The 24286-nt window shown below is 36.6% G+C and overlaps 1 non-coding gene across 1 annotated transcript; it reads right to left on the reverse strand.

Annotated features, from left to right (window-relative positions):
- Positions 1-9095: 9095 nt before the first annotated feature.
- LOC112788740 (small nucleolar RNA R71) lies at positions 9096-9203 on the reverse strand. Its single transcript, XR_003196091.1, has one exon. It is a non-coding gene; the product is annotated as a small nucleolar RNA R71 (small nucleolar RNA).
- Between the last annotated feature and the right edge of the window lie 15083 nt (positions 9204-24286).

A 24286-nucleotide genomic window follows, 5' to 3' on the forward strand; every position in this document is an offset into this window, starting at 1 on the left:
TTTCTTCAAGAGAGATGTGAAGCTTAAAGGATGCAAGTAGAATTCATAGCTACCTTGACTGAGGTAGTAAGTAATTTTGTCTCACAACTCTTATACACTCAAATTACTCCCATGGCCAAATGTGGAGAATCAATTAAAGAGCGGAGTATGAAAGAGAGGTTAGAAACTCAAGTGGAGGATGATGAGTGGACGTTTGTATTGGAACAAGTGGAGGATGCCAAAATTGTTGAAGAGGAAGAAGTGGTAGAAGATATAGGAGAAGTTGAGTGTGAGGTGGATTCCAAGGTTGTAGAACCTTCTTCCATTGAGCTTAAAATTGATGTTGAGGAGGATAAAGTACAACCTCTAAGGCATATTATGAATGATGAAAGATTGGAAGAAGTTGAGCAAGCTGCAAGCCCCACCATTGAAGATGATTTCACACTAACCAATGTGCTATTTGAGATTGTTGAACCTTCCTCATTGTGTTGTGAAATTGATGATAAAGAGGACCGTGCACAACCTCCAACACATGACTTGAGCAATGAGGAATGTGTAGAAGAAGTTGGTGAACAAAGAATTGAAATTGAGGAAGCTTGTCAAGAGGTGGAGGTAATTCAAGAAGAGGAAAAGGGAGTTGCAATCACCTTGCCAAAGCCGGTTAGGACCTTTCTCACTAAGCAACCGTCCATTATATCATTTGAGTGGGTAAAATTCATAACTCTTAGCTTTATTGTCCCATTTGAATATGGTTTGCTTGAAACGGATGGTCAACTTAGAACTCTTTGTGGATTGAAGAGTAAGAGAGAGTTGTGTAGTGGTTGGCAAAATAATGTTAGGCTCATTAAGGTTGAACCCTCAAGGCTTAGGTCCCATGGTTGGAGGAATGCTAAATTGAATGAGTCTAGGAGGAAAGTTTGGTGCTAAAATGAGAATTCTGAAGTGATGACACCCGAATGGAAGCATGAAGATCAAGAAGGAAGGGTGTTGACAAACAAGGTTTGGGACCCCTGAATACAATTTGAGAATCAACAACTTTGGGGTCTTGTTACTTGCTTGAGATTCCTTGGAAGCTTGGTACACCTAGTTTGGGATCCCAGAGGCTATAGAAAATGCAAACATTGGTGGGGATTCAAGGAAGAATTCAAGCATAAGCTACCTTGACAAGAATCCCACCAAATGTCTAACTTAAGGACTATAACTAAAAGTGCTAGGTGAGAGACACCCCACCATGGTAAATTCTTTCCACCTTCTCTTTTGTATATAGTTGATGAATAAATTGAGTTTTCATTGTTAGGTGCCCCCTCTTTTTATCATTCTTGGATATATTACTCTTAGATGTTAGTTGCTTGAGTAAATTTTTGTTTTAGGTTGCATATTTGAATAGGTAATAATCTTATTTTGAATTACTTTTTTTCTTTTGCATTGTATGTTTAAGTCTTGGAAAGTCTTGTTTATGTTTAAGTCTTGGTAAGATCTTCTACTTTTCCTTTTTCTATGTTGAATATTTGCTTGAGAAAGTGAATTTTCTTTGTTTTGGGTCTTAGAGTTTAGGAATTAGTTGTATCTTATATGTGGTGAACTCTTGAAGGGTGTAAAAAAAAAATTTTGGTGCCCTGATAGTCCCGCGTACGTGGCCCTATGCCGCGTATGCAACCCTGCTTTTTTGGATCATTTCGCGTACGCGGTCACCTTCGCGTACGCAACCCCCTCAAACAGAGAGCACTATCCGCGTACAAGCTGTTTGCGTACGCGAACTTCCTTCCGCGTGCATATAGCTCGCGTACATGAGCCCTAAAAAGAATAATCATGTCATGTGTATGCATACATGGTTCCGCGTATGCATGACTCCCCTGTTTCACATATTTTTCTTTTCTTCTCTTCTCTTCACTTCTTTTCTTATTTTCTCTTCTCTTCTCTTTTTTCCCTCCTTCGACTACTATCTTCTTTAATTGGCTAGTTAGTTAGTTTAATTTCTTGTTTTAGTGGATTAGGTTGTTAGTATAAGTTAAACTAGGTGAAAAGTGTTGGATTATTAATCTGATTTGCTATTTCTTGCTACTAAATTATTCATTGTTGGATTGTGATTGATGTTATAATTTGTTGCTTGGTACTAAATTTTGCTTGCTTGATACTTGTGTAGACGAAGTACTTATAAAGTTGCCTTCAACGCATTCTAAAACGTTTGAATTGCATGTTTTGGCCACCACGTGATTCGATTTCAATATCTATTATTAGGCAATTGTTTTTATTTGATGCATTTGTTGTTAGGTGATGCTTACTTATGTTGGTTTTCATTTACATTGCCTAGTTAATGCAGTTACATCATAAAATTATGAAATTGGTTCGTAAGCTCACCTAAGGACATCTTTTTAAAATTCTCAAGCTATATGGACCATGCTTGCTATGTGATTGATTTTACCTTATATCGCTCTTTTCCTAAGTTGCATAACACCCATGTGCCCCATCTTTTTAAAATTATGTTGGTTTTCATTTACATCGCCTAGTTAATGCAGTTACATCATAAAATTATGAAATTGGTTCGTAAGCTCACCTAAGGACATCTTTTTAAAATTCTCAAGCTATATGGACCATGCTTGCTATGTGATTGATTTTACCTTATATCGCTCTTTTCCTAAGTTGCATAACACCCATGTGCCCCACTTTATGTCAATTAGGTAATGCGAGCAGAAATTCAAAGTGTGTCATTGATTGATGTGTGAGTTCCACATGTTTCTTTGTCTGCTAAGTTTTCTTGCACATCAACTAATTTTCATTCATTATCTATTTCACAATTGCTTGATTCTTGCTTGAGTGCTTTTATGCTTCTTTATTACTTAATTGTTTGTCTTAACCTACAAGTTTCCTTCAAAGTATCTCAAGTACACTAAAATGAGTGAAGTGCATACTTCTTTTGTGTAATTGTGACATAGCTTTTAAATGCTAATGTGTGAGTTCTATACCGCGCACAATTTAGAATTCACGCACTATTTTCATTAATGTCACAACCTTATTAACTCACTTCATTTTAGTGATTCTTACCTCATTCCAACAACCTATGCTTCCTTGCTTTTGAATTTACTCATCTTACTATCCTGTTTTCTATCTTTCAGGATGATTTACCATAAGCAAAAAGGAAAGTAGAAGAAAGATCATGTAGCAACCGGTTGATCCACCAGTTGAAGGTGGCAATTCACTTTTATTCCATTCGATACCTTGATTTGTTTGTATAAGTATTTAAGGTTTAGGAGGCAAGGATTGCTTAGAAGGATGAAGGAAAAACATGCAAAAGTAGAGAATTCATGAAGAAGTGAAGGATTTGTAGAGCTGTCAATCCTGACCTCTTTGTACTCAAGTGATTATAACTTGAGCTACAGAACTCCAAATGAGGCGATTCAAGTGGAATTAGAAAGCTAACATCCGGGACTTCAAAATGATATATAATTGTCTATGGTGAACGTGCGTTAAGACGTCCGCATACATAGTCAAAGTGCCGCGTACGCAAAATACAAAAAACATTACTCACTTAAGGCAACACGTGACCAGCGATTTCTGGAGCATTTTGGGCCCAATCCAACCAATTTCTAATGCTATTGAACCAGGAATTGAAGGGAGAATGATCCGAGTAGTCATAGTATAGTTTTAGCCATGCTTTAGGTTAGATTTCTAGAGAGAAAAGCTCTCTCTTCTCTCTAGAATTTAGGGTTTGTGCTTAATTTACTCTTAGATTTAGGGTTAAATATATGTTTTGATTTAGTTTTCTTTAATTTTTCTTGTTCTATTGTCTTAATCTTCTTAATTTCTCTTGTTAATTTCTCTATGTTGCCATTTTTACTTTCATGAACCCTTGTTGGATTTTGATTTTCTTTAATGCAATTTAATGTTTTATGTTTTATTATGATTTAATTTAGTTGTCTTTATTGATTTCTTGCAATTGGTTGTCTTAGATTTTATTATTCTTGCAATTTACCATGCTCTTATTTTTATGTACACCACATATTTGATAAAATGCTTTGCTTAGTTTTATGGTAGATTTTTAGCACTCTTGATTTGGTATTGAGGACTTAGGTTCGTTGATGTCATTGATGTCCAGTGTGATTGGTAATTTAGGTTTGTTAGTTGGTTTTAGGATCAATTATGTCCACTTGACTAAGTGGAATTAACTCTTTGTAATTATCGTGTTGTGGTCAATGATCTAGGATAGGAAACCTTGACTTTAAATCCTTGCCATGAGTGCGTTTTAGCATTTATAGTTCCTTAGTTGTAGCTTTACTTTCTTGCAAGTTACATTTTCCGTTCATCATTTCAAACCCTAAAAAATATCTCATAACCAATAATATGCACACTTTCCTGCAATTCCTTTGAGAGACGACCCGAGGTTTAAATACTCTCGGTTATTATTGGTTTGTATTGTGACAAACAAAATTAAACTTTGATTGAGGGTTAATTGTTGGTTTGGATCTATACTTCGACGAGATTATATTTGTGAAAATTCTAAACCAATAATTTTTCTCCGTCAATAGACTGTACAGATGCAGTACTACTTGTTGAGAGGGTATGAGCAGAACCTGTATAAACTAGATAGGGATAATCATATTGTCGAAAGGCTTTAGCAAATGGTAAAAAATTTAAATTATGCATTCAATGTGTATAAAATTTATACTTTTTGTAGTCAGAATTTTATATAATTTTGTTTGTTTTTTTCAAGTGATAAGATCTTATGCACTAGAAAAAATATATTAACACAGCCCAACGAGCTAGCTAGGCCATTCCTTATATAAGCAGGCTTTGGACATGTAGCTACAAGCTTGAATTGGATCATGATTGGCTGGACGCCGGTGTCTGCTTTGATCGAGAGGTGGTGTTCAGAGTCATACATTTTTCAATTCTCCTGTGGGGAGCTGACGATTACCCTGCAGGATGTGGCTTATCAGTTGGGGTTTCAGACGAAAGGAGATCCTTTTAGTCACACTTTAGCGACAGCTTTACTGTTGGATTTACCAGCAGTTGAGACAATAAATTTGTCAGGTCAAAGTATTCTTGGTGGATTTTATTTGGTAATAATTAGAGGAAAAAAACAAAAAAAGAGGCACGAAGTTGAAGGTCAAACTTACGGGCAGATAAATCCATCGGTAGGCCACTAGGCCTAATTAGAGAAACACTATGTTTTTGTAACCTTGAAAACATCACCATTAGATTTATTCAACGGTAAATCTAACAGTAAGGTTAACCTAAATTGAAAATACGAAGCCAGCGTCCCTCATTTTTGAATCCCTTTCTCTATCCACCATTCTCCCCCCCCCCTCTCTCTCTCTCTCTCTCTCTCTCTCTCTCTCTCTCTCTCTCTCCCTTACAACTATCTTTGGCAACCCCTCTGGGCAACCTACGATAGTATTGGCCACCTCCAATCTCCTCCAAAGATTGTGTGGACTCACCTGGATCCTGTTTCGTTGAGTGAAAAAGATCGGAGCTACTCCTTCTATCCCCACAGTGGATTGATTCAATTCAAATATTAGATATATAATAGAAAATATTTTAGATGCATTGAGTTCAATTTAGTTTATCATATATTAAGAAACTTTAATAGTATGAATAGGCATTTTCCTGGATAATGTTTAATAAACTTTGACTATTGTCCTTATCATACATACACAAATGATGACTGATGAGCGGATAATTTATACGCTTTTTGGCATTGTTTTTAGTATGTTTTTAGTAGAATCTAGTTACTTTTAGGGATATTTTCATTAGTTTTTATGTTAAATTCATATTTCTGGACTTTACTATGAGTTTGTGTGTTTTTCTATGATTTCAGGTATTTTCTGGCTGAAATTGAGGGACTTGAGCAAAAATCAGATTTAGAGGTTGAAGAAGGACTGCTGATGTTGTTGGATTCTGACCTCTCTGCACTCAAAATAGATTTTCTGGAGCTACAGAAATCAAAATGGCGTGCTTCCAATTGCGTTGGAAAGTAGATATCCAGGGCTTTCCAGCAATATATAATAGTCCATACTTTGGCCGCGTTTAGATGACGTAAAAGGGTGTTGAACGCCAGTTCTACGCTGCTGTCCAGAGTTAAATGCCAGAAACAAGTCACAAACCAGAGTTGAACGCCAGAAATACGTTACAACCTGGCGTTCAACTCCAGAAAGAGCCTCTGCACGTGTAACATTCAAGCTCAGCCCAAGCACACACCAAGTGGGTCCCGGAAGTGGATTTATGCATCAATTACTTACTTCTGTAAACCCTAGTAACTAGTTTAGTATAAATAAGACTTTTTACTATTGTATTTGACATCTTTGGATTATCTTATGATATTTTGATCATCTTGGGACGTCTGGTTCTTAGATCATGGGGGCTGGCCTCTCGGCCATGCCTGGACCTTCATCACTTATGTATTTTCAACAGTAGAGTTTCTGCACTCCATAGATTAAGGTGTGGAGCTCTGCTTTTTCTCAAAGATTAATGCAAAGTACTACTTTTTTTTCTATTCAATTCAACTTATTCCGCTTCTAAGATATTCATTCACACTTCAACCTGAATGTGATGAACGTGACAATCATCATCATTCTCCCACGAACGCGTGCTTGACAACCACTTCCGTTCCACCTTAGGTTTATTACTTGGACGACCCAATGCACTTGCTGGTTAGTTGTATCGAAGTTGTGAATGAAAAACGATTTATTAAGACGTGCGTACAGAGTTTCTGGCGCCGTTGCCTGAGATCACAATTTCGTGCACCAAGTTTTTGGCGCCGTTGTCGGGGATTGTTCGAGTTTGGACAACTGACGGTTTATCTTGTTGCTCAGATTAGGTAATTTTCTTTTTGTTTTATTTTCAAAAATTTTTCAAAAAACCTTTCAAAAATTTCTCATCTGTTTTCAAAAAAACAATGTTTTCAAAAAATATATTTTTCTTCAGAATTTTTAAGAATGAATTCTAGTGTTTCATGAAGCATGTTGAAGCATGGCTGGCTATAAAACCATGTCTAAATTCTTTTGGACTGAGGTTTTGGCCTAAAATTGAATGAATTACTCGCATATTCATGCTAAAGCTTGGCTGGCTATTAAGCCATGCCTAACCCTCAGATTGGAGCTTTAGATTAAAGAGCACAAGATTCCTGGAATTCATATTAAAAATTTTGGAATCCTTATTTTTCTTTTTCACATTAATTTTCGAAAAATCCAAAAAAAAAAAATCATAAAATCATAAAAATAAAAAATATTTCATGTTTCCTGTTTGAGTCTTGAGTCAAGTTGAAAGTTTGGTGTCAATTGCATACTCATCTTGCATTTTTTGAAAAATTCATGCATTCATAGTGTTCTTCATGATCTTCAAGTTGTTCTTGGTAAGTCTTCTTGTTTGATCTTGATGTTTTCATGTTTTGTGTCTTTTCTTATTTTTCATATGCATTCTTGCATTCATAGTGTCTATATATGAAAAATTTTTAAGTTTGGTGTCATACATGTTTTCTTTGCATTAAAAATTTTTCAAAAATATGTTCTTGATGTTCATCATGATCTTCATAGTGTTCTTGGTGTTCATCTTGACATTCATAGCATTCTTGCATGCATTCATTGTTTTGATCTAAAATTTCCATGCATTGAGCATTTTTAATGTTTTTCTCTATCATCATAAAAATTCAAAAATCAAAAAAATATCTTTCCTTTTTTTCTCTCAAAAATTTCGAAAATTAGATTTGACTTTTTCAAAAATTTTTAAAATCTAGTTGTTTTCATGAGTCAAATCAAAATTTCAATTTAAAAATCTTATCTTTTTCAAAATCTTTTTCAAAAATCAAATCTTTTTCACTTTTCTTAGTTATTTTCGAAAATTTTAAAAATATTTTTCAAAAATCTTTTTCTTATCTTTATCTCCTAATTTTCGAAAATAACATCATCAATTAATGTTTTGATTCAAAAATTTCAAGTTTGTTACTTGCTTGTTAAGAAAGATTCAAACTGAGTTCTAGAATCATATCTTGTGATGTCTTGTGAATCAAGTCATTAATTGTGATTTTAAAAATCAAATCTTTTTCAAAACTAATTTCAATCATATCTTTTCAAAAATATCTTCTTATCTTATCTTTTTCAAAAATTTAATTTTTAAAATATCCTTTCTAACTTCTTATCTTCTTATCTTTTCAAAATTGATTTTCAAATTTCTTTCAACTAACTAACTAACTTTTTGTTTGTTTCTTATCTTTTTCAAAACTACCTAAATAACTCCCTCTCTCTCTAATTTTCGAAAATATCTTCCCTCTTTTTCAAAATTTCTTTTTAATTAACTAATTATTTTAATTTTTGATTTTAATTTTCGAAAATTACTAACCTTTTTCAAAAACTATTTTCGAAAATCACTAACTCTTTTTCAAAAAAATAATTTTCGAAAATTCTCCTTCTCTCTCATCTCCTTCTATTCATTTATTCATCTACTAACACTTCATCTCACCAAAAATCCGAACCCTCTCTCTCTGAGTTCAGATTTTTTCTTCTTCTTTTTTTTCTACTCACACAAGGACCTCTATACTGTGGTAAAAAGGATCCCTATTATTATTATTTTTCTGTTCCCTCTTTTTCATATGAGCAGGAGCAAAGACAAGAATATTCTTGTTGAAGCAGATCCAGAACCTAAAAGGACTCTGAAAAAGAAACTAAGAGAAGCTAAATTACAACAATCCAAGAGATAACCTTACAGAAATTTTCGAACAGGAAGAGGAGATGGCAGCCGAAAATAATAATAATGCAAGGAGGATGCTTGGTGACTTTACTGCACCTAATTCCAATTTACATGGAAGAAGCATCTCCATTCCTACCATTGGAGCAAACAATTTTGAGCTGAAACCTCAATTAGTTTCTCTGATGCAGCAGAACTGCAAGTTTCATGGACTTCCATCTAAAGATCCTTTTCAGTTCTTAACTGAATTCTTGCAGATATGTGATACTGTTAAGACTAATGGAGTAGATACTGAAGTCTATAGGCTCATGCTTTTCCCTTTTGCTGTGAGAGACAGAGCTAGAATATGGTTGGACTCTCAACCTAAGGATAGCCTGAACTCTTGGGATAAGCTGGTCAAGGCTTTCTTAGCCAAGTTCTTTCCTCCTCAAAAGCTGAGTAAGCTTAGAGTGGATGTTCAGACCTTCAGACAGAAAGAAGGTGAATCCCTCTATGAAGCTTGGGAGAGATACAATGGACTGACCAAAAAGTGTCCTTCTGACATGCTTTCAGAATGGACCATCCTGGATATATTCTATGATGGTCTATCTGAATTGGCTAAAATGTCATTGGATACTTCTGCAGGTGGATCCATTCACTTAAAGAAAACGCCTGCAGAAGCTCAAGAACTCATTGACATGGTTGCTAATAACCAGTTCATGTACACTTCTGAGAGGAATCCTGTGAGTAATGGGACGCCTATGAAGAAGGGAGTTCTTGAAATTGATACTCTGAATGTCATATTGGCTCAGAATAAAATATTGACTCAGCAAGTCAATATGATTTCTCAGAGTCTGAATGGAATGCAAGCTGCATCCAACAGTACTCAAGAGGCATCTTCTGAAGAAGAAGCTTATGATCCTGAGAATCCTGCAATAGCAGAGGTAAATTACTTAGGTGAACCTTATGGAAACACCTATAATCCATCATGGAGAAATCATCCAAATCTCTCATGGAAGGATCAACAAAAGCCTCAACAAGGCTTTAATAATGGTGGAAGATACAGGTTTAGCAATAGCAAGCCTTTTCCATCATCCACTCAGCAACAGACAGAGAACTCTGAACAAAATACCTCTAATTTAGCAAACTTAGTCTCTGATCTATCCAAGGCCACTGTAAGTTTCATGAATGAAACAAGGTCTTCCATTAGAAATTTGGAAGCACAAGTGGGCCAGCTGAGTAAAAGGATCACTGAAATCCCTCCTAGTACTCTCCCAAGCAATACAGAAGAAAATCCGAAAGGAGAGTGCAAGGCCATTGAATTAATTACCATGGCCGAACCTGTAAGGGAGGGAGAGGACGTGAATCCCAAGGAGGAAGACCTCCTGGGATGTCCAGTGATCAATAAGGAGTTTCCCTCTGAGGAACCAAATGAATCTGAGACTCATCTAGAGACTATAGAGATTCTATTGAACCTCCTTATGCCATTCATGAGCTCTGATGAGTATTCCTCTTCTGAACAGAATGAGGATGTTACTGAAGAGTAAGTTACCAAGTACCTTGGTGCAATCATGAAGCTGAATGCCAAATTATTTGGTATTGAGACTTGGGAAGATGAACCTCCCTTGTTCACTAATGAACTGAGTGATCTGGATCAACTGACATTGCCTCAGAAGAAACAGGATCCTGAAAAGTTCTTAATACCTTGTACCATAGGCACCATGACCTTTGAGAAGGCTCTGTGTGACCTTGGGTCAGGATTAAACCTCATGCCACTCTCTGTAATGGAGAAACTAAGAACCCTTGAGGTACAGGAAGCCAATTTCTCATTAGAAATGGCAGATAAATACATGAAAATAGCTTATGGACAAGTAGTGGACATGTTAGTAAAGGTTAAAGACCTTTACATCCCTGCTGATTTTATAATCCTGGATACTGGGAAGGATGAGGATGAATCCATCATTCTTGGAAGACTCTTCCTGGCCACAGCAAGAGCTGTGATTGATGTGGACAGAGAAGAATTGATCCTTCAATTAAATGAGGACAACCTTATATTTAAAACCCAAGGATCTCTCTCTGTACCCATGGAGAGGAAGCATAAAAAGCTTCTCTCAAAACAGAGTCAACCAGAGCCCCCACAGTCAAACTCTAAGTTTGGTGTTGGGAGGCCACAACCAAACTCTAAGTTTGGTGTTGAACTCCCATATCCAAACTCTAAGTTTGGTGTTGGGGAGTCTCAACAATGCTCTGAACATCTGTGAGGCTCCATGAGAGCCCACTGTCAAGCTATTGACATTAAAGAAGCGCTTGTTGGGAGGCAACCAAATTTTTATTTATCTAATTCTATTTTTCTTGTTCTTTCATATTTTATTAGGTTCATGATCATGTGGAGTCACAAAATAAATATAAAAATTGAAAACGGAATAAAAAATAGCAGAAGAAAAATCACACCTTGGAGGAAGACCTTACTGGCGTTTAAACGCCAGTAAGAAGCATCTGGCTGGCGTTCAACACCATAACAGAGCATGGTTCTGGCGCTGAATGCCAAAATGGGCAGCATCTGGGCGTTTGAACGCCAGAATTGCACCATGGAGAAGAGCTGGCGCTGAACGCCCAGAACAAGCATGGTTCTGGCGTTCAACGCCAGAAATGGGCAACAAATGGGCGTTCAACGCCCAAAACAAGCACCAATCTGGCGCTGAACGTCCAGAGTTGTGTGCAAGGGCATTTTGCATGCCTAATTTGGTGCAAAGTTGTAAATCCTTGAACACCTCAGGATCTGTGGACCCCACAGGATCCCCACCTACCTCCACTCACTTCTTCTCACCCCTCTTTCACACAATCCCATAAACACTCTTCCCTAAAACTCTTCACCAATCACCTCAATCTCTCTTCCCTCTCACCACTTCACCACTCACATCCATCCACTCTTCCCTATAAACCTACCTCATAAACTCCACCTACCTTCAAAATTCAAAATTAATTTCCCACCCAAACCCACCCTATATGGCTGAACCTTACCCCCTCCCTTCCCTATATAAAGCCCTCCATTCTTCCTCATTTTCACACAACACAACCCTCTCTTCCCCTTCTTGGCCGAATACATCCCTCTCCCCTCTCCTCCATATTTTCTTCTTCTTCATCTATTCTTTCTTCTCTTGCTCGAGGGCGAGCAATATTCTAAGTTTGGTGTGGTAAAAGCATAAGCTTTTTATTTTTTCATTACCATTGATGGCACCTAAGACCGGAGAATCCTCTAGAAAAGGGAAAGGGAAGACAAAAGCTTCCACTTCCGAGTCATGGGAGATGGAAAGATTCATCTCCAAAGCTCATCAAGACCACTTCTATGATGTTGTGGCCAAGAAGAAGGTGATCCCTGAGGTCCCTTTCAAGCTCAAGAAGAATGAGTATCCGGAGATCCAACATGAAATCCAAAGAAGAGGTTGGGAAGTTCTAACAAAATCCATCCAACAAGTTGGCATCCTAATGGTTCAAGAGTTCTATGCCAATGCATGGATCACTAGGAACCATGATCAAAGTAAGAACCCGGACCCAAAGATCTATATTACAATGGTTCGGGGGAAATACTTAGATTTTAGTCCGGAAAATGTGAGGTTGGCATTTAACTTGCCTATGATGCAAGGAGATGCACGCCCCTACACTAGAAGGGTCAACTTTAATCAAAGGTTGGACCAAGTCCTCATGGACATATGTGTGGAAGGAGCTCAATGGAAAATTGACTCCAAAGGCAAGCCGGTTCAACTAAGAAGACTGGACCTCAAGCCTGTAGCTAGAGGATGGTTGGAGTTCATCCAACGCTCCATCATCCCCACTAGCAACCGATCTGAAGTTACTGTGGATCGGGCCATCATGATTCATAGCATCATGATTGGAGAGGAAGTAGAAGTTCATGAAGTTATCTCCCTTGAACTCTACAAAATAGCCGAAAAGTCCTCCCCAATGGCAAGGCTAGCTTTTCCTCATCTTATTTGCCATCTATGTTACTCAGCTGGAGCTTTCATAGAAGGAGACATTCCCATTGAGGAAGAGAAGCCCATCACTAAGAAAAGGATGGAGCAAGCAAGAGAGCCCATTCATGGAGCTCAAGAGGCGCATGAAGCTCATCACCATGAGACCCCGGAGATGCCTCAAATGCATTTTCCTCCACAAAACTATTAGGAACAAATCAACACCTCCCTAGGAGAATTAAGTTCCAACATGGGACAATTAAGGGTGGAACATCAAGAGCACTCCATCATCCTTCATGAAATAAGAGAAGATCAAAAAACAATGAGGGAGGAGCAACAAAGACAAGGAAGAGACATAGAAGAGCTCAAGGACATCATTGGTTCCTCAAGGAGAAAACGTCACCATCACTAAGGTGGACTCATTCCTTGTTCTTGCATTCTCTGTTTTTCGTTTTCTCTATGTTAAGTGCTTATCTATGTTTGTGTCTTATTACATGATCATTAGTATTTAGTAACTATGTCTTAAAGTTATGAATGTCCTATGAATCCATCACCTCTCTTAAAGGAAAAATGTTTTAATTCAAAAGAACAAGAAGTACATGAGTTTCGAATTTATCCTTGAACTTAGTTTAATTATATTGATGTGGTGACAATGCTTCTTGTTTTCTGAATGAATGCTTGAACAGTGCATATGTCTTTTGAAGTTGTTGTTTAAGAATGTTAAATATGTTGGCTCTTGAAAGAATGATGATAAGGAGACATGTTATTTGATACTCTAAAAAATCATAAAAATGATTCTTGAAGCAAGAAAAAGCAGCAAAGAATAAAGCTTGCAGCAAAAAAAAAAAAAGCGAAAAAATAGAAAGAAAAAAAAAGAGAGAAAAAGCAAGCAGAAAAAGCCAAAAGCTCTTAAAACCAAGAGGCAAGAGCAAAAAGCCAATAACCCTTAAAACCAAAAGGCAAGGGTAAATAAAAAGGATCCCAAGGCTTTGAGCATCAGTGGATAGGAGGGCCTAAAGGAATAAAATCCTGGCCTAAGCGGCTAAACCAAGCTGTCCCTAACCATGTGCTTGTGGCGTGAAGGTGTCAAGTGAAAACTTGAGACTGAGCGGTTAAAGTCAAGGTCCAAAGCAAAAAAAGAGTGTGCTTAAGAACTCTGGACACCTCTAATTGGGGACTTTAGCAAAGCTGAGTCACAATCTGAAAAGGTTCACCCAATTATGTGTCTGTGGCATTTATGTATCCGGTGGTAATACTGGAAAACAAAGTGCTTAGGGCCACGACCAAGACTCATAAAATAGCTGTGTTCAAGAATCATTATACTGAACTAGGAGAGTCAATAACACTATCTGAACTCTGAGTTCCTATAGATGCCAATCATTCTGAACTTCAATGGATAAAGTGAGATGCCAAAACTATTCAAGAGGCAAAAAGCTACAAGTTCCGCTCATTTAATTGGAGCTATGTTTCATTGATAGTTTGGAATTTATAGTATATTCTCTTCTTTTTATCCTATTTGATTTTCGGTTGCTTGGGGACAAGCAACAATCTAAGTTTGGTGTTGTGATGAGCGGATAATTTATACGTTTTTTGGCATTGTTTTTAGTAGAATCTAGTTACTTTTAGGGATGTTTTCATTAGTTTTTATGTTAAATTCACATTGCTGGACTTTACTATGAGTTTGTGTGTTTTTCTGTGATTTCATGTATTTTCTGGCTGAAATTGAGGGACTTGAGCAAAAATCAGATTCAGAGGTTGAAGAAGGACTGCTGATGCTGTTGGATTCTGACCTCTCTGCACTCAAAGTAGCTTTTCTGGAGCTACAGAACTCAAAATGGTGCGCTTCTAATTGCGTTGGAAAGTAGACATCCAGGGCTTTCCAGCAATATATAATAGTCCATACTTTGGCCGAGTTTAGACGACGTAAAAGGGCGTTGAACGCCAGTTCTACGCTGCTGTCTGGAGTTAAACGCCAGAAACAAGTCACAAACCAGAGTTGAACGCCAGAAATACGTTACAACCTGGCGTTCAACTCCAGAAAGAGCCTCTGCACGTGTAACATTCAAGCTCAGCCCAAGCACACACCAAGTGGGTCCCGGAAGTGGATTTATGCATCAATTACTTACTTTTGTAAACCCTAGTAACTAGTTTAGTATAAATAAGACTTTTTACTATTCTATTTGACATCTTTGGATTATCTTATGATCTTTTGATCATCTTGGGACGTCTGGTTCTTAGATCATGGGGGCTGGCCTCTCGGCCATGCCTGGACCTTCATCACTTATGTATTTTCAACAGTAGAGTTTCTGCACTCCATAGATTAAGGTGTGGAGCTCTGCTGTTCCTCAAAGATTAATGCAAAGTACTACTGTTTTTCTATTTAATTCAACTTATTCTGCTTCTAAGATATTCATTCGCACTTCAACCTGAATGTGATGAACGTGACAATCATCATCATTCCCCCACGAACGCGTGCCTGACAACCACTTCCGTTCCACCTTAGATTGAATGAGTATCTCTTGGATCTCTTAATCAGAATCTTCGTGGTATAAGCTAGATTGATGGCGGCATTCATGAGAGTCCAGAAAGTCTAAACCTTGTCTGTGGTATTCCGAGTAGGACTCTAGGATTGAATGACTGTGACGAACTTCAAACTCGCGAGTGCTGGGCGTAGTGACAGATGCAAAAGGAGGGTGAATCCTATTCCAATATGATCGAGAACCTCAGATGATTAGCCGTGCTGTGACAGAGCATTTGGACCATTTTCACAAGAGGATAGGATGCAGCCATTGACAAGGGTGATGCCTCCAGACGATTAGCCGTGCAGTGACAGCGCATCGGACCATTTTCCAGAGAGGATTAAAAGTAGCCATTGACAACGATGATGTCCTTACAAAAAGCCAGCCATGGAAAGGAGTAAGACTGATTGGATGAAGACAGCAGAAAAGCAGAGGTTCAGAGGAACGAAAGCATCTCTATATGCTTATCTGAAATTCTCACCAATGAATTACATAAGTGTTTCTATCCTTATTTTCTATCTATTTATTATTTATGTTCGAAAACTCCATAACCTTTTGATATCCGCCTGACTGAGATTTACAAGGTGACCATAGCTTGCTTCATACCAACAATCTCCGTGGGATCGACCCTTACTCACGTAAGGTTTATTACTTGGACGACCCAGTGCACTTGCTGGTTAGTTGTATCGAAGTTGTGAATGAAAAACGATTTATTAAGACGTGCGTACAGAGTTTCTAGTGCCGTTGCCTGAGATCACAATTTCGTGCACCAATGACTTGGAATTATTTTACAATAAATAACCTAGAATTCAAATAACAATACAATAAATTTTTTAGAAATATCAACAGAGTTTCTTCTATAATTAGAATCCTCCACCAAATATAATTTTTATTTTCTCACAAAACAAACATGCTTTTAAACAATTTAAATGAAAATTAGGTGGAGTTTCACCTTAACTCAGAGACCTCCACAAAAAAATTTATCAATTTTAAACAATACATGCATTCAATAAAACATAAAAAATTTGCCGTTCTAGGGCGCAACCTCTTATTGCTCCACAATTTTTCAGCAAATAAAGGGTTCGAGAAAGCGCTACTCGGCAATCTTTTCTCACTTTTGTCATAAAACTCTATCCTAGGAAAAGTAAGTCCAACATACAACTTAAATAATTTAACATATTTAGAGATAGAAACTAACCTAAGTACTGAACGAACAACCCATGTATATTAGGACAAACAACCCACGATTAAAGCTAAACAAAGTTCAAACAAAAAAGAAAATCCTAAAATAGAAATAAAGTTAGTATATTTAAAAAATATTAAATAAACAATTAAGAACAAAGGAGTTAAGTGATTAATTTCATTCACTACAAGAAAGACATTGAATATCGTCAGATTTAGCGTCAGATTTTACCAACAGACGTACGTTGATTTCACCAACAGCTTTGAGTAAAAAATTCGTCCCTCGAAAATATTACCGTCAAATTAGGAATTCCGTCACTAAATCCAATGATAAGGTGTGGCGCAAAATTTTATTTTATTTACGCCAATTTTACCGTTGGATTTTACGACAAAATTTTTCGATGATAACGGGTTTTAGTGAAACGCATTGTTTAGGCAATGGCGAATACCATAAATCCATCGGTAAATCAGACAGTAAAATTGGGATAAAATTCAAACGTGAAATCCTTCTCCCTCACTTCTGTGAAACCTCTCTCTCTCTCTCTATCTTTCTCTCTCTCTCTCTCTCTCTCTTCTCTTCTCTTCTGCTTTCTCTCTTCTCTTTTTCTGTCTCTCCTCTCCGCTGATCCATTGAAGCTGCCATCGTCTCCGCCGTTGGATGTCACTATCACCATTGCTGGAGTTGTCACCATTACCGCCGTTGTTGGTGTCCATTCCCGTCGGAGGTTCTCACTTTGTCGTCGTCACCACCACCTCCTATCATCATCACACTTCCACCATCCTACAGCCACTATCAGAGATAATTTTTTATATTTTTATTTATTTTTCTAGATTTTTTCTTTGTGAGTTTTGGGTTTTGTTAGCTATTTTATTAAAATAGTAATTAATTTTGTTTAATGAAGTGTGTGATTAGAAATTGTTATGTTAATTTAGTGTGGTTAGAAATTACATAATGTTAGTGTAGGTTATGGTACGATGAAATTAAGAGTGCTTGATTTGTTGAAAAATTTTATTTGAGTATTAAGAGTGTTTGAGTTGATCGAAGATTTTATTTGAGTTTACTGAATGAATTTTTTTCAACTGCATTCAATTTATATAATTTTTTGTTATGCTTGTTGTTAACTTGATGAAATTAAAATTATGTTTTAATTAATTGCATATTAGTTTTTGATGTAGTTTTACCTTGTGAATCTAATAAGTTGTCCTTTTTATTAGTACGGTGCTATTTTCTCTGAGATCAATTGGAGTTCATTTCTTTCTTAGTTTGTACAATCGTATCCAAGGTCAATTTTCTATCTCTGAATATAATGAATTATTTAAGTTTTATGCTGGACTTACTTTTTCTAGGATAGAGTTTTAGGACCGAAGTGGGAGAAGGTTGCGTAGTGGCGCCTTCTCGAAACCCTTTTTGCTAAAAAAATGTGGAGTTATAAGAGGTTGTGCACTAAAACGGCTAGGATTTGATGTTTTATTGAATGTGTTTGTCCTAATTTATGCCTGCAGTTGTTTCTTCTACCAAATTTTTGTTTACATTCTTTAAAACATGTTTGGTTTGTGAGAAAATGATAATTGGATTAGGTGGGATATTCTAATTATAGATAAAACTCTGTTAAATTTTCTAAAAATTTTCATAAGTTGCGTTATTGGTTGAATTCTAGGATTTTTTTACAATAGGGAGAACGACAGACTAGGGGGTTTAATACCTGAGTTCTTTGAGGGGATTGATGAGTTTGTTGCGTATGTCTTCAACATACAAATGTTTAATTCTCAAGGGGTATCTAGGTATCCGTGCTATAAGTGTTGATTGATTAACTAGTTAGGACCTTCGGATAAAATACTTCATCTCTACCATAATGGGTTCAAGGATAGGTATTGGATATGGACGGAATACGGAGAGGTGGATGAGCCAGGAAATTAATCGGTCTACCTCAAATTCTAATAGGTCTGAGTGTCAATCAACGATAGTTCGCGTGGTTAGAGAACTAAACATGGAAGAAATGAGTTAGGAGGGTAACCAAGAGAGATACAACGAGATGGTGTTTGATGTAACTGGTGTTCCCGATATGAAAGATGTTGAGCAAAAGCCTAACTCGGAGGTAAAGAGATTTTATCATCTGTCAGAATCTACAGTAAAACCTTTGTTTAAGGGGTGCATTCATTCAAAATTTTCTGCATGTATTAGAATGATGAGTATTAAATCTAAGTCAAATCATACACAAGAGTCCATTGATAAGTGGGTCACTTTTTGCAACGAACTAGTACCTGGCATGATTACTAGCATCCCACAGAGCCACTATGAAGTAAAGAAGTTAGTTTCAAAGTTAAGTCTAAATACTGTAAAAATTGATTGTTGTTTGAATGGTTGTATGTTATATTACAAGGGGATGTAGATCTAACCGCTTGTAGATTTTGTGATGCACCAAGGTTTCAAGTCGAGAGAGAACGGACTGGTAAATGATATGCCAAGAGACTTTTAAACAAACAGACGCACTACTTGCCCTTAATCCCTAGGCTAAAATGATTGCATGCATCAATGAGTTCAACCCCTCACATGACTTAGCATAGCAACAACAAGAGAGATGACAGTTTTATAACGCACCCGTCATACGGGGATGCTTGGAAGTACTTTGATCGGGTCCACCCTTCATTTGTGAGTGACCCTAAAAATGTCACATTAGCATTGTGCTCTAATAGGTTTGCACCGAACTCTAATTTCGGTAGTGCGTACTCTTGTTGGCCTGCTGTGGTGACTCCTTATAACCTACCTCTCGAAATATGCATGAAAGATCCATACATATTTCTAACTTGTATCATCCCTAGTACAAGCAACCCAAAGGTCAAAATAGATGTCTTCTTGAAACTCTTGGTAGATGAATTAATGGAGTTATGGATTCATAGTTTAGAAATATATGATATTTCAACGAGAAAAAACTTATGATTGCATGCTGCACTAATGTGGACCATTAACGACTTTCCTATATATGGGATGTTATCAAGTTGGTCCACTCAGCGTAGAATGTCGTGTCCCTTTTGTATGGAGGATACGAAGGCATTTTTGTTGACTAATTGGGGGCAGAATTTGTGGTTTGATTGTCATTGAAGGTTCCTTAATATTGATTATCCTTTTCGGCATAACAAGGACTTGTTTAGGAAGAATAAAACTAAACAAGAAGAGGCACCAGTGAGGTTGAGTGGTTTGCAATTTTGGTATCGTGCCAGTAGAATCGCGAGGATCGTTGATAACGGGATAGGGTTATGATCTCTGGGATATGGCAGAGAGCATAATTGGACAAAACAGAGTATATTTTGAGAGTTGCCTTTTTGAAAAGACAACTTGGTTCGCCATTGTCTTGACATGATGCACATTGAAAGAAAAACGTGTTTGATAATATTATGCACACCATAATGGACGATGAGAGAACAAAGGATAACGATAAGGCAAAGTTGGACTTAGCAAAAATTTGCAAGCAGCCATATCTAAACTTAAAGAGACTTGAGAACAGCCGATGGGCTAAACTAAAGGTGGTGTTTGCTCTAACAAAAGACTAGAGAAAAAATATTTGTAGGTGAATTAGGGGATTGAGGTTCCCTGATGGTTACGCCTCTAACTTAGGTAGGTGTGTAAATGTCTCACAGGGTAGGCTTGCTGGGTTGAAGAGTCATGATTATCATGTCTTTATGGAGTCACTACTTCTTGTCGCATTCAAAGAACTTCCTACCAACATCTAGAAACCCCTCACAGAAATAAGTGAGTTCTTTAGGGAGTTATGTACTATGAAACTTAGCGTTAATGATCTCACAATTATGGAGAAGAACATTCCATCATCCTTTGTAAGTTAGAGAGGATATTTCCTCCAAGATTTTTTGATGTTATGAAACACTTAGCAATCCACCTTCCATACGAACTAAGAGTGTGTGGGCCGATCTAATTTAGGTGGATGTACCCTTTTGAGAGGATGATTGGATCCTTCAAGTGGACCATGAAGAATAGAGCTCGGATCGAGGAAAGCATCTACGAAGTTTTCCTAGTTAAAGAAACATCCGCATTTTGCTCTTTCTATTTTGAGTCTCATGTTGAATCACATAGAACAAGGATGGAAGGAACGACAAGAGGGGAGAATCCTCGTCAAATGAACAACCTATCCAATATTTGTTTTGGAAGGAGTTGCAATGGACGCGGGTAGTGAATATTGGTTAAAGAAAAAGGAAATTCATACCGCACATCTGCATGTGTTGTTTAACTATGACCAGGTTTTACTCTACCTGGGGTTAGTTTTTTACGTCTTCGTAAATATTACAATTAGTCAGATAATAACTTCTTTATCTAATCAAAACTTCATGCACTGAAATTTCATTATTTATCATATTGTATCATAGGTTATTCTAAGAAATAAATTCTGATACATCACTGAACAATTTTCTACATTGGATTCGAGAATACGTCAGTGTCTCTTTATCTGACATAGTAGATTGGGAACTATTTGCACTTAGTTGGGACCCAATGAATAAGGGTACAAGCTATACAATATACAATATTAATAGATATCAGCTCTATTCTCTACAATGGTTGGTGGGAAAGAAAACAAATAACACCGGAGTCTGGGTTCGTGGGATGCAAGTAGTGGCCATTCTAATTGGTATGGTGTGTTGCACAATACAATCTAATTAGAGTATTTTTTGCACTATGTACAGGGTGTGCATGTTTAAATGTGAATGGTATGATCCAAGTTCGCGAGAGGGAACACGAAATCACAAGGACTACAATATCACTGAAGTAAATGTAACCAGAAAATATAGGCACTATGATCCTTTTTATTCTACCTCAAAATGCACGACAGGTATACTATTTGCCTTATTTAGGGTCATGCAAGTCTAGTTGGGTTGTTATGGTTAAGATGAAGCTAGGAGTTTGCATAGAGTCTGAGGGGACAGAGGGTCAGCAACCTTACTAAATTGATGACCCAACTCCTTCAAAAGTGGTGGTTGACACTGGTACCCTTAGGTCAGCTGTTATGAATGATGACATCATTGACCTTAGGGGAGATGATGATATACTACCACTAGAGAACGGAAATCTTGATGAAGAAGAGGGGGTCGATGGAGACAAAGAAGAAGAAGAAGACAAGTTTGATGATCAAAAAATTACCTCGGAAGAGGAGGATGATAAACCAGATGAAGAGGATAATGATTCTGAATAAGGTTAACATGAATATAGTTTAACTAGCTTGTTGTATATTTAAACCTTATTGTAGTCAGATCATATAATTACAACGCATGCTAGCCTTAGTTCTATCTTATGTATTTCTTTATTTCTTTCGTGTTTTTTATACTATATGTTTGATCTTTCACATCATATATAAATCACTTTTTTTATTATTAATTTATACTTTACTTATTGGAAGTTGACTATCGATTATTAACTTTTGGGGTCCATTATAGATTGAAAATGAAAAATAGAAAAAATTAGCATTTTTGTCAGATTTACCGTTGGAATTTTCCCAACGTTAACATTTTTCATTAGAAAAATCCGACGGTAATCAGGTGCAAAGTTTCCACATTTGGCACCACAGTTACCGTCAGAAAGATTTTGTCGAAAAGTGGCATCAGGTTACCATTACTTAAACTTCGAATTCTTCTGCATGTTACCGTCAGACAAGAAAACTTACCGGTAAACATTATACCAGCAGATTATTTTCGTTATTCCGCCAACAAATCCGTCGATACTCAATATTTTTCTTGTAGTGATTTATGTGTGACATATGACAGAGATAAGAGAATAATTTATCACATCCTTAAAGTTAATAATGAAAGTTCATATTACTAGCATAAGGTTATACAACCTTAAAACTAAACAAATATTTGAATTGAATCAATCTACTATCAAATTAAACATAACCCAATTAAACATAAACCATTAATCAAATATCAATATAATAATTAAAGTATGCATATCTATCCAGCATAGCAGCAATGACACCGGTGGTGGAGGCGACAACGTGGTGGTGATGGTGGCGACAGTGCGAAAACCAAATTGAATGGTGGTTCAAAAAGGGGGTTAGAATTTTTTTTACTAAAACAAAGGATGGAATAATAGGGAGAGGGATGAGGGTAACCTACCTGGAGGAGGGAGGAGAGATGTAGCTCCAGCAATAGAGGGAACGGAGGTGGCAGCTCTTTTAACGGTGGTAGAGAGAGGAAGCACCATTTGAGGTAACGAAACAGGATCCAAACAACTCCACACAGTCATTGTTTTCAAAAATTCAGAATAAGAATGTATAATTTATAAGAACTAATAGGGTTTGTAGGTGGTTGGGATATGAGCCTACTAGGGGCCGCGAGAAAACTAGGCTGAGGATTTGGAGATGGATTCTTAATTGAACTAGGATGACTAGCATATGTAATCCATATATTTGTGTTCAAGTACAAATGTGTTCATGAATAATTGCCTTATTATTTATTTTGTGACGTGTGGATTCTTTGCAGGTTGAATGAATTCTATATGATTACCTGCTCATCCAGCACAATGTTCTGGATAGCGTACTATAAGACAAGGTTATATAGAATGTTGTGTACCCTCTACTATACTTTCCGATCATCGAGTGGTATTAGGTGGACTCTGTGGTCAGACAATTCGATGCAGATCAGCATATCCATATGCCACCACTGAACATTGATGAGATGCATGATCATGATGGTCGCTGGGGAAGAGATGAGTGGTACCTAGAGTTTATGATGGCTTGGTATGACATGTAGCATGCTCGGGGTGACAATCGATTGTATTTGCATCATAACTTTAATTTGTGCCCTTCTCATGAGTATTTGTAATGGTATTACCAATGGACGCATTTAGTTTTGGTGGATTAGGGCAACCCACAGGATCAAGTTCTACTGATATACCACATGATTTACATGTACGAACTCATTGGTCGGGTCATCGGGGCATCCTGGCCAAAAGATCAATCTTGGTTCATTGCAACGAGATTCAACGTGATAAAGTGAGGGGGATGATCATATGACTGGAAAACAGTAGGCTGAGTCAGTGCGAGTTGTGAGTCTGTGAAGTGATTCATCTCTATATCATTCTCCTCCTCATCATCAGGTATATCAACCAGTTTAGTTTTTTACCTCCTCATAATTGATACTTATTAAAATAATACCTTTTGTAATAAAAAGTGTCATCTACTTCTATTGGATATTTGTAAAAAATTTTCTTTACCCGTTTTTTGCGTTACTGACTAATAGCAAACAGAACAAAATTACTGAAAGTCACTAGACATCTCACATCTGGTGGGATGTTCATAAATATGAGTTGAATAAAACTAAATATAACAGATCCATTATGATCTAATAATATTTCTCTATCATATATAATGAATTGCTAACAACGACATTTAGCACATTTTGCAAATAAAAAAGTGAGAGAATGTGGTGAAAGCGGCCAAGAAAGTGAGAGGTGAGATTTGGTGCAAATGAATTCATCTCACACTTATTGTATTTATATAATGTAGTTTTGTTACAGTTCGTTTAATGTCTAGGCGAACTGAGAGAAGCAGGATGTAATTCGCCTAATGTCTAGGCGCACTGAGGAAAGGGTGATGAAGTTCGCCTAATGTCTACACAAACTGTGTGCGAAACAAAAAAAATGAATATCAGTAAATAAAGTCATTTTAATTTCTTTAGGAAGTAATAATTTTTTTATTATAGAAAAAAATATGTATACTTTATTCGGAAATCACTTAAAAATAATTTATTTAATTAATGTAGGATGTTTGTATAATTATTCTTTCTTTAATTTATCTAAATAAAATATTATTTAGATAAATTATAATAATATTTTAATATTTCATTCATATTAATTATGTTTTAATTATTTTTAATATTTTTTAATTATATAAAATATTTAAAATAATTGTGTTAATAAATCATAAAATATATTATTTTTAAACTCATTTTAAGAATATAAGCTAAGAATAAAGTTGGACA

Source organism: Arachis hypogaea, chromosome 20, assembly GCF_003086295.3.
Source record: "Arachis hypogaea cultivar Tifrunner chromosome 20, arahy.Tifrunner.gnm2.J5K5, whole genome shotgun sequence".
NCBI classification, from domain to species: Eukaryota; Viridiplantae; Streptophyta; class Magnoliopsida; order Fabales; family Fabaceae; genus Arachis; species Arachis hypogaea.